Source organism: Pseudophryne corroboree, chromosome 4, assembly GCF_028390025.1.
Source record: "Pseudophryne corroboree isolate aPseCor3 chromosome 4, aPseCor3.hap2, whole genome shotgun sequence".
Classification (NCBI taxonomy): domain Eukaryota; kingdom Metazoa; phylum Chordata; class Amphibia; order Anura; family Myobatrachidae; genus Pseudophryne; species Pseudophryne corroboree.
Genome location: NC_086447.1, coordinates 579,479,438 through 579,491,794, shown reverse-complemented (window position 1 = coordinate 579,491,794; position 12,357 = coordinate 579,479,438). Strand labels below are relative to the sequence as shown.

General features: G+C 41.5%; 1 protein-coding gene across 5 annotated transcripts in view; it reads right to left on the bottom strand.

The window, feature by feature from the left end:
• SASH1 (SAM and SH3 domain containing 1) overlaps window positions 1-12,357 on the bottom strand; it is a 329,209-nt gene that overhangs the window by 66,119 nt on the left and 250,733 nt on the right. The gene's annotated exons all lie outside the window — the stretch shown is intronic.

Genomic DNA, 12,357 nt, shown 5'->3' with positions numbered 1-12,357 from the left:
GTGTTCATCCCTAAATCAGGCCCTCAAGCCAGATGCTGCCTTTACTAACACACCTCCAATCCCTAACAGTTGCCCGATACAATCCTCAATCCATGAGCCCTTCTGTTACTGCTACCGGAGGAAGGAGCTACAGTAACTAGTGACAGAAGGTTGTCCTAAAGTGGCCAACCCCTTTTAACATACAAGTATTTCAAAATAAACACTACAGTAAATGTGGCTACAAACACACAGAGAGAGTGATACTGCATGTTCTTAAGTTCAGACAGAAAGGTATTTTGTATCTGGAATTTTTTCTGTATGTTACATCACAATTTATGCAGAACAAAAACAATAATAATATTAAAAATGAAAAATTTAATTGGCATATTCTCACTTACAAAGATAATTTGTTGGTTGTTTGAAATGCTATTTCCTCAAATACAAGATACTGTTAACTTCCCACAACGTTCAGACAAACAAGACTTTTACTTCCCATCTCCCTTTTCCTGTGCCATTTTAAAATAAGCGCCATTGCTTCCTGGCAGTAAGGAGCACTGGGGTCTGTTATGGCTGCACAATATACATGTGGGGGAGGGAGGATTACTCACACAACATCCATAATACAGAATATATAGATGTAGAAATAGAACAGCTGTCTGCATTGAGATCTGCGGGGCAATGAGTTTTATTTCTTTCTTTCTTTGTCAAAATCAGTTTATGCAAAGAACAAAAAGGCACCATTTTAGTTGCCACTTCAGGTATACATTTGGTTAGGACACAGAAACACAAATGTAAAATTTCAAATATAATGCTTAAGAAAGAAAAAACAAAGAGGTACACATGCTGAATAAGTTAATTCAACAAGCTAAACGTTCATATACAGAAAACAAATACAATAGTACTTCCTCTTATTTTCTCTCTCTTCATACAATTCTGAAGCCGCAAAGGACTAAGAAATTGGCAGCATGGGTTTAAAAGATTAACAAAAAAAGAGATACCATGCCCACTGAATATTGTGGCTATATCCTTGGGTCAAGCCCATGATTTCGTATTAATTAGGGTACTGTAAGCCAAACAATTAGACCTATAAATCTTTAGACTTGTGCCCATTTCCGCCCTCACTATGTGCCCTAGTGGAAGATGGATTATTGGCACCGTTTTGCACAAAATGAAGCATACCTGCTCTGCATCACTAAAAACACTTCAGTTAACGCATATAATTATTATGCATTTGTTTTAACAAATTTTAATGACCAGTACTACACTAGCATTTCCTTTAACAAATGAATTCTTGTTCTAGATCTCACTTTTCTCAAGACACTCTACCTGTTAAAACAAATCCGTGTGGGAAAATATAAGGATATTAGAAAATGTCATGAGCCAAATTGGAAACTTTTTAGCAGATTCAGGGCCTAATTCATATTAGTACACAAACCCAATGGTTTGCATACAAAAACAATGTATGGGGGTCTGCACAGGCACAAGACCTGTTCTGTGCATGTGCAGAACAGATCTTGCGATGTTTCTCGCTGCCCCATGTCAGTCATGATTGACATGCTGCAGTGTTTGGGGCACAGAGCAGAGGTGGCACACAGTACCTTTCTTCAATACGGGGGCATGTTGCCTCAGTTTTGAAGACGTGATGGGTCCAGGGTGTACTGGACCCGGGTGTCCGAATCCTAGTGAACATGTGGTGCAGAGTATTAGAGTTCCCACAGCTTATCTCAGGATCTGCCTGCTCCCCTCAAGTTTGAGCACTAATGCTGTGATCTGCAGGAACCCCCAGTGAAGACCATGTGGTGTTTCGCATTCCACGCTATTGTTGGCGGCTACATGATACAGTGCATAGGAATGCCCACTTGGCACAGGAGTGCCTCTGCTACTAAGTGCACTATACGTTAAATTTTGTTACTTGGATCATTCATTTTATATTCTGCTACTTTCAGATTGGTCATCTATGAAGTGCCAGCTTTCATCACAGGTATACCTGCAGAATCTATACATTGTGTGCTATAACTGTCTATCACTAACAGTATACATGGACAGCTATACTATGCGCAAAGTTAGTTTTTATTGAAAAGAACCCTAATATATTATTTTGTTCTTTGATTTTAACCTTATTGTGTATGTTAAATATACACAATATGAGCATATACCTTTCGATATAATGTTAATGAGTATAATAAATTGTTTATCAACTGCAACTGGAGCATTGTTTTTTGTACGTCCAGGAGCAGGCGTTTTTTAGGCATTCGTATACACCCTTTATGCTTGTATATGAAGAGAGATTTTCAAGATATAATAGATCCTAGAAAATCCTCACAAGGACATAATCCATGTAGGAGGGAAGGTATGTCAGACTTGTATTAGAAAATACTCCATCACAGCATTTCTATACATGCTTTCAACTGGTTAAAGAGCTAGGATAGAAACCTATAGCTGTACAAGAGATATTCCCCAACCTCATGTCAGATGTTTGCTCATTTATTTTCTTCACTTTTGTGTTTGATCAAATGTGCTGTATCCCAGATGTTTCCCCTCAAGAGCGCAATATAATAAAACAATAACAGAAACATGCATCTCTTCTCCAGCAGCAGTGACAGCAGATGGAACAAGACGGAACACATATCTTGTGCTAATGCCAGTTCATACACAATTGGATACAGCACTTCCGCTAAACTACTTGAAATAAAAACACAGCACATCATAATGCTGTTTACACCTTATATCAATAACAAATTACATAGTAGAAAATAATTATATAATTTACAGCAGATTACAAATTATATAGTAAAAAAATAAATATACATAATAATTAATGTTTGATTTTATTTTTAAATATACCCTGATATTCCATGCTTAATACATATTGCTGTGTTGGTCTCTCACTTAGCTGTGACCTTGGTCCATACATAAACTTAAAAATGCTGATGCATGTTCAAAGGTTTCACATCCACAACGTCAAGTATGGTTATGGAACTCATGAATGAATCCTAACTGGTACATAGACAAATTGTATTCCTCTTCTAAGCCAGGTCTCTTAATTATTGTTGCTTGGCCTGTTCTATTACATCTATCCAGTGTAACATATGAATTTAGACACAGGTGCATACCTGCCTACCAGGGCCACATGGGACTAAAAATGGTTAAGGGCCTATACTGATAAGGGGAGGAGCTGTCCCCAGTGCTGTTTGGGAAGGGTCATAGCCACGTGGGTGTGTACACTCCCCTACACTATCTGCACTAGTGTCTCACTACATGCACAAAATAGAAAAATGTCATACTTTTATATGAAAACTAGAAACTAATTTCTAATGCTTATGATATATGGCTGACTGTGGTCAGCTATACACATACCTCCCAACTGTTCCGATTTTCGTGGGACAGTCCACTTTTTTTTGGGACTGCCCCGCTGTCCCACCCGTGGGCCGCACTTGCTTAGCATGCGCACAGCGTCTATTCAGCGGGAAACAGAGAAAGACGGGGCATGCCAGCAGCTCATGGAGCGCTGGGCATGACCCCTCAGTGAGGAAAACGGAGGGGGGGCTCGCGATCGCAGCACTCCCGTGAAGCCATGCCCCTTTTCTGAAGGCCACGGCTACGCTGCGCCTAAGTCCCTCTTCCTCCAGCTATAAAGTTGAGAGGTATGTATACAGGTGGTCATCATGCTGCCAATATTTACATGGAGACCTGGAGCTCCACCTCCTTTCACCCCATTGTTAATTTGGCAGGTACCTATCCATCATGCAATACCATCAGGGAGGAGTCTGACTCCAGATGTATTCTGCAGCAGGACAACAACCGTAAACAGCCAATGTCATTAAGAACTATCTTTAAAGTAAAGAACAAGGAGACCTGGAAGTGATGATATAGCCGCCACACTGCCCTGAACTCATTAGAGTCTGTGATTACATGAAGAGACAGAAGGATTTGAGCAAGCCTACATCCACAGAAGATCTGTGGTTAGTTCTCCAAGACGTTTGGAACAACCTCCCTGCCAAGTTCTTTCAAAAACTGTGTGCAAGTTTACCTATAAGAAGTGATGCTGTTTGAAGGCAAAGTGTAATCACTTCAAATATTGATTTCATTTAGAATTCTGTTCATTTACTTTGCATTTTGTTAATTGATAAAAAATAGGATTTTAATTAACTACTGGTAAATCCTTTTCTCGTAGTCCGCAGGGGATACTGGCCATACATTTAGTACCATGGGGTATAGACGGGTCCACTAGGAGCCATGGACACTTTAAGAAATTGATAATGTGCCCTGGCTCCTACCTCTATGCCCCTCCTACCAGACTCAGTCTAGGAAACTGTGCCCGAGGAGACGGATATACTTTGAGAGGATAAATAAGGAAAGTGGTGAGATTACGAACCAGCACACACAAAACAAGAGGAAAGCCACGCTAACCAAACTTGAAACAGGAACAGCAACAGCTGAACAAACCGGAATACTTAACAAGTAACAGTGCAGGAGGCACGAAGCAACGGGTGTCCCCTATGGACTACGAGAAAAGGATTTACCGGTAGGTACTTAAAATCCTAATTTCTCTTACGTCCTAGGGGATACTGGGAATCCATTTAGTACCATGGGGAAGTACCAAAGCTCCCCAAACCGGGTGGGAGAGTGCTGAGGTTCCTGCAGAACCGATTGACCAAACTGAAGGTCCTCAGAGGCCAAAGTATCGAACTTGTAAAACTCTGCAAACGTGTTCGAACCTGACCAAGTAGCTTCTCGGCAGAGCTGTAATGCCGAGACACCACGGGCAGCTGCCCAAGAAGAACCCACTGACCTAGTAGAGTGGGCCTGTACAGATTTAGGAACAGGCAAGCATGCCGTGGAATAAGCATGCTGGATAGTGAGCCTGATCCAGCATGCAATTGACTGCTTTGAAGCAGGACACCCAATTTTATTGGGATCACAGAGAACGAACAGCGAGTCCGATTTCCTTTGACGAGTTGTTCTCTTTACATACACCTTCAAAGCCGTCACAACATCCAAAGACTCTGAAGTAGCAGAGGTGTCCGTAACAACCGGAACAACAATAGGTTGGTTGATGTGAAACGCAGACACCACCTTAGGAAGAAATTGCTGACGAGTCCTGAGTTCAGCTCTGTCCTCATGGAAAATAAGGTAGGAGTTCCTGTGAGACAACAACCCTACCTCCGACACACGTCTTGCTGAAGCCAAGGCCAACAGTGTGATGGTCTTCCACGTAAGATACCTTACGTCTACCTCCTGTAACGGTTCAAACCAGTCCGATTGGAGGAACTGCAGCACCAAATTGAGATCCCAAGGTGCCGTGGGAGGCACAAAGGGAGGTTGGATGTGCAGAACACCTTTCAATAACATCTGGACCTCAGGGAGAGAAGCCAATTGTTTCTGAAAGAAAATAGACAAGGCCGAAATCTGGACTTTTATGGAGCCTAGGCGTAGGCCCACATCCACTCTCGACTGCAGAAAAGGCAGGAAACGTCCCAGATGAAATTCCACCGCAGACTATGGTCTGCTCTCACACCAGAAGACATGTTTGTTCCAAATACGGTGGTAATGTTTAGACGTTACCCCCTTCCTGGCTTGGATCATAGTCGGGATGACCTTGTCAGGAATCCCTCTGCTGGCTAGAATCAGCAGTTCACCTTCCATGCCATTAAACGCAGCCACAGTAAGTCTTAGATAGACGAATGGGCCCTGTTGCAGAAGATCCTCACGAAGAGATAGCAGCGAGGTGGAGGAAACACGTATACCAGCTGGTAGACCCACAAAGTTGGCAGAGAGTCTACCGCCACTGCATGTGGGTCCCTCGACCTGGAAAAATACTCAGTTGTCTACTCCCGGAATGAAGACCACTGACAACGCCACCATGTGTTTTTCCACCCAGAGGAGAAGTCTTGACATCTCTGCGGCTCTGCTTTTCGTTCTGCCCTGTTGGTTTATGTACATCACTGCGGTCACATTGTCCGACTGGACCTGAATGGCCTGATTCTGAAGAAGAGATGAGGCCTGCAGAAGGGCATTGTATATAGCCCTGAGTTCCTGGATGTTTATCGGAAGGACGACTTCCTGACTTGACCATCTTCCCTGAAACTGCACCCCATGGGTGACTGTGCCCCAACCTCTGAGGCTTGCATCTGTGGTTAGCAGAATCCAATTCTGAATCCCGAACCTCCGACCCTCGACTAGGTGAGAAGTCTGTAGCCACCACAGGAGGGAGATCCTGGCTTTTGGCGACAGACGGATCCTCTGGTGCATGTGAAGATGCGATCCGGACCATTTGTCCAACAGATCCAGCTGGAAGGACCTAGTATGAAACCTTCCATACTGAATCGCCTTGTAAGAGGCCACCATTTTTCCCAGAAGGTGAATGTACAGATGCACCGAGATCCGAGTTGGCTTCAGGTCAGCCCGAACCATCGACTGGATTACCATTGACTTTTCCAAGGGAAGGAACACTTTCTGAGACTTTGTGTCCAGTATCGTTCCCAGGAAAGGAAGCCTCTGTGTTGGTTCTAGGTGAGATTTTGGTAGGTTCAGAATCCGCCCGTGATCCAGGAGTAGTCTGGTTGAGAGGCCAATGTTGTCCAACAACCGCTCCCTGGATGGTGCCTTTATCAGAAGATTGTACACATTCGGAATTATGTTCACTCCTTGTTTGCGGAGTAGAAACATAATTGCCATCTCTTTGGTGAACACCCTCGGTGTGGTAGTGACAGTCCTGCAGTACAACCCGTAGATAAGCCTGATGAGGCGGCCAGATCGGAATGTGAAGGTACGCATCCTTGATATCAAGAGACACTAGGAATTCCCCCTCCTCCAGACCTGAGATCACCGCTCTCAGAGACTCCATCTTGAATTTGAACACTCGTAAGTATGGGTTCAACGACTTGAGGTTCAGAATAAGTCTAACCAAACCATACGGTTTCGGTACTACAAACAAGTTGGAATAGTACCCCTTGTTTTGCAGATGAGGTGGAACTGGAACAATGACCTGAGTCTGTACCAGTTTTTGAATGGCGTTCTGTAAAGTTATACTTACCTCTTGTGAAACTGGTAAGCCTGATTTGAAGAATCTGTGAGGTGGGAGCTCCTGGAACTCCAGTCTGTAGCCCTGGGAAATAAGATCTATGACCCAGGGATCCTGGCACGAACTTGTTCAGATGTGACTGAAAAGTTTTAGCTGGGCTACCACCTGTCAGTCTTCCAGGCATCGCGGTCCACCATCATGCTGAAGGTTTTGAGGAAGCAGAGCTTGAGCCCTGTTCCTGTGAAACGGCAGTTGCTGGTTTGCGTGGTTTACCTCTAGCGCCTCTGGTGGCTGTAGAAGTACCTCTGGGTTTGCCCCTAAACTTGGCAGTCCGAAAGGACTGTAAATTGGAACCTGAGTAGGCCTTCTTAGCTGGGGGAGCTAAAGAAGGAAGGTATGTAAACTTACCTGCAGTAGCTTTGGAGATCCATTTGTCCAGTTCATCTCCAAATAAGGCCTCGTCTGTTAAAGGTAGGCCCTCCACGCCTTTCCTGGTGTCTGCATCCGCCGTCCAGTGGCATAGCCACAGATCACTGCGTGCAGACACTGCCATAGCCATAGTGCGTGCATTAAGCAAGCCTATTTCTTTTATGGCTTCCACTATAAAATTTGCAGAGTCCTGTATATGCTGTAGGAACAAGATAACCTCCTCCTGAGGCAAGGTGTCTAACCCTTCAATCAGGTTACCTGATCATTTGGCAATGGCTCTAGTAATCCACCCACATGCTATAGTGGGTTTCTGGGCCACCCCAGCAGCTGTATACAAGGATTTGAGCATAGTCTCAATTTTACGATCAGCCGCGTCTTTTATGGAGGCTGCACCCGGGACAGGCAATACAATTTTTCTTGAAAGCCTGGACACTGATGCATCCACTATCTGTGGATTTTCCCATTTTTTCCTATCCTGAGGAAAAAAAGGAAAGGATGATAACAACCGTTTAGGGACAAAGCAGTAAGCATGCCACAGCTGCCCCAGTGATCTTCCATTGGTAAACTGCAGCGATACAAAATATTTTACTATTACTGCAAATGATAAACGGACCCATGTAAACAATATGACAAAGTATTTCAATAACCTACTTCTGAGAGGAGAGAGCAGATATGCAGCCTTCCTAATATTTAAATAACAACAGTATAATGCCGGAACGCTCAGTCACACACTTGTAGCAAGAAACAAACTTCATATATACAACTTGTTTAACTAGATATCACAAATACCAGATCTCAGTTCTGAAAGATATAGATCATGCAAAATCAGCAACAGTAGACTAGTAAGATTAAAATATTTCTGCAAGTAGGCTACACATAAAGGTCTTATTTTCAATAGTTGTTTTGTTCTTCACCAGTAAACAGCAGCATGTACGCAATTCATGCCTAGCAAGTCAAAATCATTGACATGTGTACTTTATTTCAAGCAGTTAGCTTAACAATGTGGTACTGTAAATGCATATTGATAAAATGTATTAAAGTGGATTGGACAGATTTAGATGAAGCAACATCTTTTGGCAACCTATGGAAAAATGGAACTCATAACATTTATTTATTAACAGTTTCTTATATAGCGCAGCATATTCCGTTGCGCTTTACAATTATAATAACTTTATCACATATTTTATTATCTAGCTATTTCTAGCCTAGGGTTTGCAGCCAATCAGGTTAGGATATGTTGCAATGTCCAAGTAAGCATCGGAAAAACTATTGACAAATAAATAACCTACAGACTTCTTCACCGCATCAATATAACCCTAAAAAATGGAAACCTTGGAAAACCAGAACTACTGCATGGGAAGCTATTCTAAAACTAAGAGCATAAATAAAGAAAAAAAATCTATTTTTTCACTGAATTAAGAAAGCATGTCAGTGTGAATGCTTAATGGAGATTATTATGGCAGACCCACAAGCAGTGCAAACGGACACTATGCCTAAAAAATACGTGTGTTTAATTCATATGGAAATATAGGCCTCAATGTGTAACACATTAAAAAGTTATAAATAATTAATTTCTGCTTTGGATTATCAATGAACTCAATTGTTAATATGTGAGCAAGGTTAGAGTTTGACTCAATGGTTACCGTTTTCAGACATGATCTATAATTTTTATTATATGTGTCACTGAATGTTAATTAAAAACAGATTGAGCTAATTTATTATGTCAGTGTGTCATAACCCCATTGGGACTAAAAACATATCCACCAAACTAATGTCCAATGAGGAAGTCTGAGACACTGGTGACAGGCCTCTAGAATGTCAAAGCACATGTGGATTACCCGTCTCACTCATTTCAGTCTCTAGAATATGGTTTTACTCAAATATATAATTGTTAACTCAGATCTTTTTTTTCTTTCCATTTAACCTATGTATTTATATTTACTTTAAATTAAATCACTTCTTTAAGAACTACGAACTGTCAACTCTACAGTGGGTCAATAAGCTGGTATGATTCCTTAAAGTATACACTAAGATAGCTTTCCTGCTACTCCTTACAGTGTTACAAATTAAAGTAGCGAATATATTTAAATACAGCAATGTAATATTATATATATATATATATATATATATACACACACAAACAAACATTCACTGTATGTCTTCCTTAGGAGGACAGCTCCCCCATATATAACACAGTAGAGAGGCAGCACAACGTTTCGGGGATGTAGTACCCTTCTTTAGCATTTATATATCTTGAAGAAGGGGAAGAGGAGAACAGCCCTGAAACATTGATAAATAAACCACAGATTTTGAAGACTCTGAGTGTTGCCTTCCTCTACTGTGTTATAATATTCCACTGATGTTTTTGGTTCTTTCATATAAACAAAGTGTATTTAACTTATTTCTATGTGACTGATGAGTATGAAGCAAACTGGATAATCAGCACAGGGTGCAAGCTGAGCAGAAGTCCCTACACTGTAGGAGGCAGATGGAAACTAGCTTCTCTGTAGAACCATGATGCCTGTTGTCAGATCATGTGACATGCCAAATTATACTAAAAATGAAAGAAAGAAAAAAAATCAAAATTTTTCTCTTTTTATGTTAAATAAAATTAATTTGAAAAGAATGACTGCTTTTATGCCCTTTGGCTAAAGGTATTTCTGTGAGAGAGACAGACATGAACAGTTTCCAGCGATCTCCTCTTCTCCCTGTACTTCTATTCTCAACTCATCTCTAGACAAATGTCTTTTAAGAATGGAAAGCAAATCTACCTAGTTGAGAAAGGAGATTGTACAGATATAGAACAGGACAAGGGTTTTAAACAAGGGTTGGGTATGCTACACCGGCGGACGGGATCCCGGGCGCAGAATGCTGGCGGCGGGGCAAGCGCAACAAAACCTCTTGTGGGCTTGCCACAGGTTCAATACCCACTCTATGGGTGTCGTGGACTAGTCCCTGTTAATCAGCATGCAGACTGTCGGGATTTTCAGGGTGCTGGATGGAGGTGTCGCAATTGTGACCGCCGGTCACATAACTACATCCCGTTTTAAACATATGCAGTAGAAGATCTTATAAGGAAAGATGACAATAACAAAGGTGGTACAGGTTGAGTATCCCATATCCAAATATTCCGAAATACGGAATTTATTGAGTGAGACCGAGATAGTGAAACCTTTGATTTCTGATGGCTCAATGTACACAAACTTTGCTTAATACACAAAGTTATTAAAAATATTGTCTAAAATTACCATCAGGCTGTGTGTATAAGGTGTATATGAAACATAAATGCATTCTGTGCTTAGACTTGGGTCCCATCACCATGATATCTCATTATGGTATGCAATTATTCCAAGATACAGAAAAATCCAATATCCAAAATACTTCTGGTCCCGAGCATTTTGAATAAGGGATACCCAACCTGTATTTCAAAGTGATGTAGTTATGTGACTGACAGTCAGGAGACCGACAGTCACAATAACTCCTCCTACATCCCACACACTCACAATACCAACACCAATAGAGTGGGAATAGAACCTATGGCGAGCACAGCTCGCCACCAAGCCCGCATGTCCCTCTGCCGGCATTTTGTGGCCGGGATCCCGGCATCGGGATGCTGACTGGCGGGATCCCGGCCGCCGGTAACTTGGCCCCAACCCATTTCAAATGCACTGTTTAACTGTTCACAGTGCAAAAGATGGAAATATGGGACAACTAAGATTTCTCTATTACTATTCTTAAAAAACAAACACAGGTCTTATAGGCTAACTATAACAGCAGCATTTATACCCAATTTTGTGGACAGGCATAAAAGGCAAATACAAGTCGCATTTACATTTTTGGTAGAACAAACATTTCCATTGCAGAGTGCAAATGGCACAACATTTTCAGTAACACTGGCTAAAGTAAATGCTGTAATGCAGGCTACCATGCCTAAGTGTTTCATTTTCAGTTTCCAAGGTAACATTACATCAGATTGTAGACAGCTGGCTCTTTAGTTTTCAACCAAAACAAAGCAACCAATCCAATACATAAAATCATACATTTAAAGAGAGAGGAGGACATTTGGCTGCCAGTAGACTAGACTGAAATCTACAGCAAGGTTGGCATGTTTCCTAGGGTGGAACTCTCAGCTTCTCTTGGAACAAGTGTATCCTCGCACATCTGCAATGCTCTCATAGCAAGAAACATAGCCAGGTTTTTTTGTTATTTTCTTATGTGGAGAAATGAGAAAGGAGAACAGGGAAAAGGGAGAAACATTTAAAACGATACCGGTTAAGTACAAAAAAAAGTATTTCCCAATAGTTCGTATTGAAACAATAGTGATCATTGCATTCATTTGGTTTTAAATGTAACTCTTATATTAGGAGCAGTACTGCTACATTTTATACTCTAAGGCAGTGGTTCTCAACCTGTGTGCTGTGGCACCTTGGGGTGCCTTGGATTGGTGGTCCAGGACCAAATCAAATTATTTATTGTCAACATAACAGGCAAACCAGTGCTGGTGGCTGTCAGTCATAAAATATGGGGACAAACTGAAGCAAATCTTATCCCTCATCACACAATTGAACCTAAGCATGACATATAAACACAATTTACTTAATTTATATTTCTTTCTAAATTTCTCAATAAGAAACTTTGGCCTAGGAATGCAATGAAAAAAAACTTTGATACTCTAGGGCCCCCTGATTCAAAAAGTTTGGGAACCCCTGCTCTAGGGTCCTCTACCTTCTTAATCTATGCATCAGTGTTTCCAGTGTCTGCTTTTCTTGTATCCATAGGCCACAGAAGTCACCTTTCATACCTTTTTATGTCTTAATAAGCAATATATGAGGATGTAAGGAGATAAAAATAAAGCTTATTTTTTAGGCTACTTGGGACACTTTCAGAGAATTGCATTAGAATCATTTCATATTCAGGACACAAGT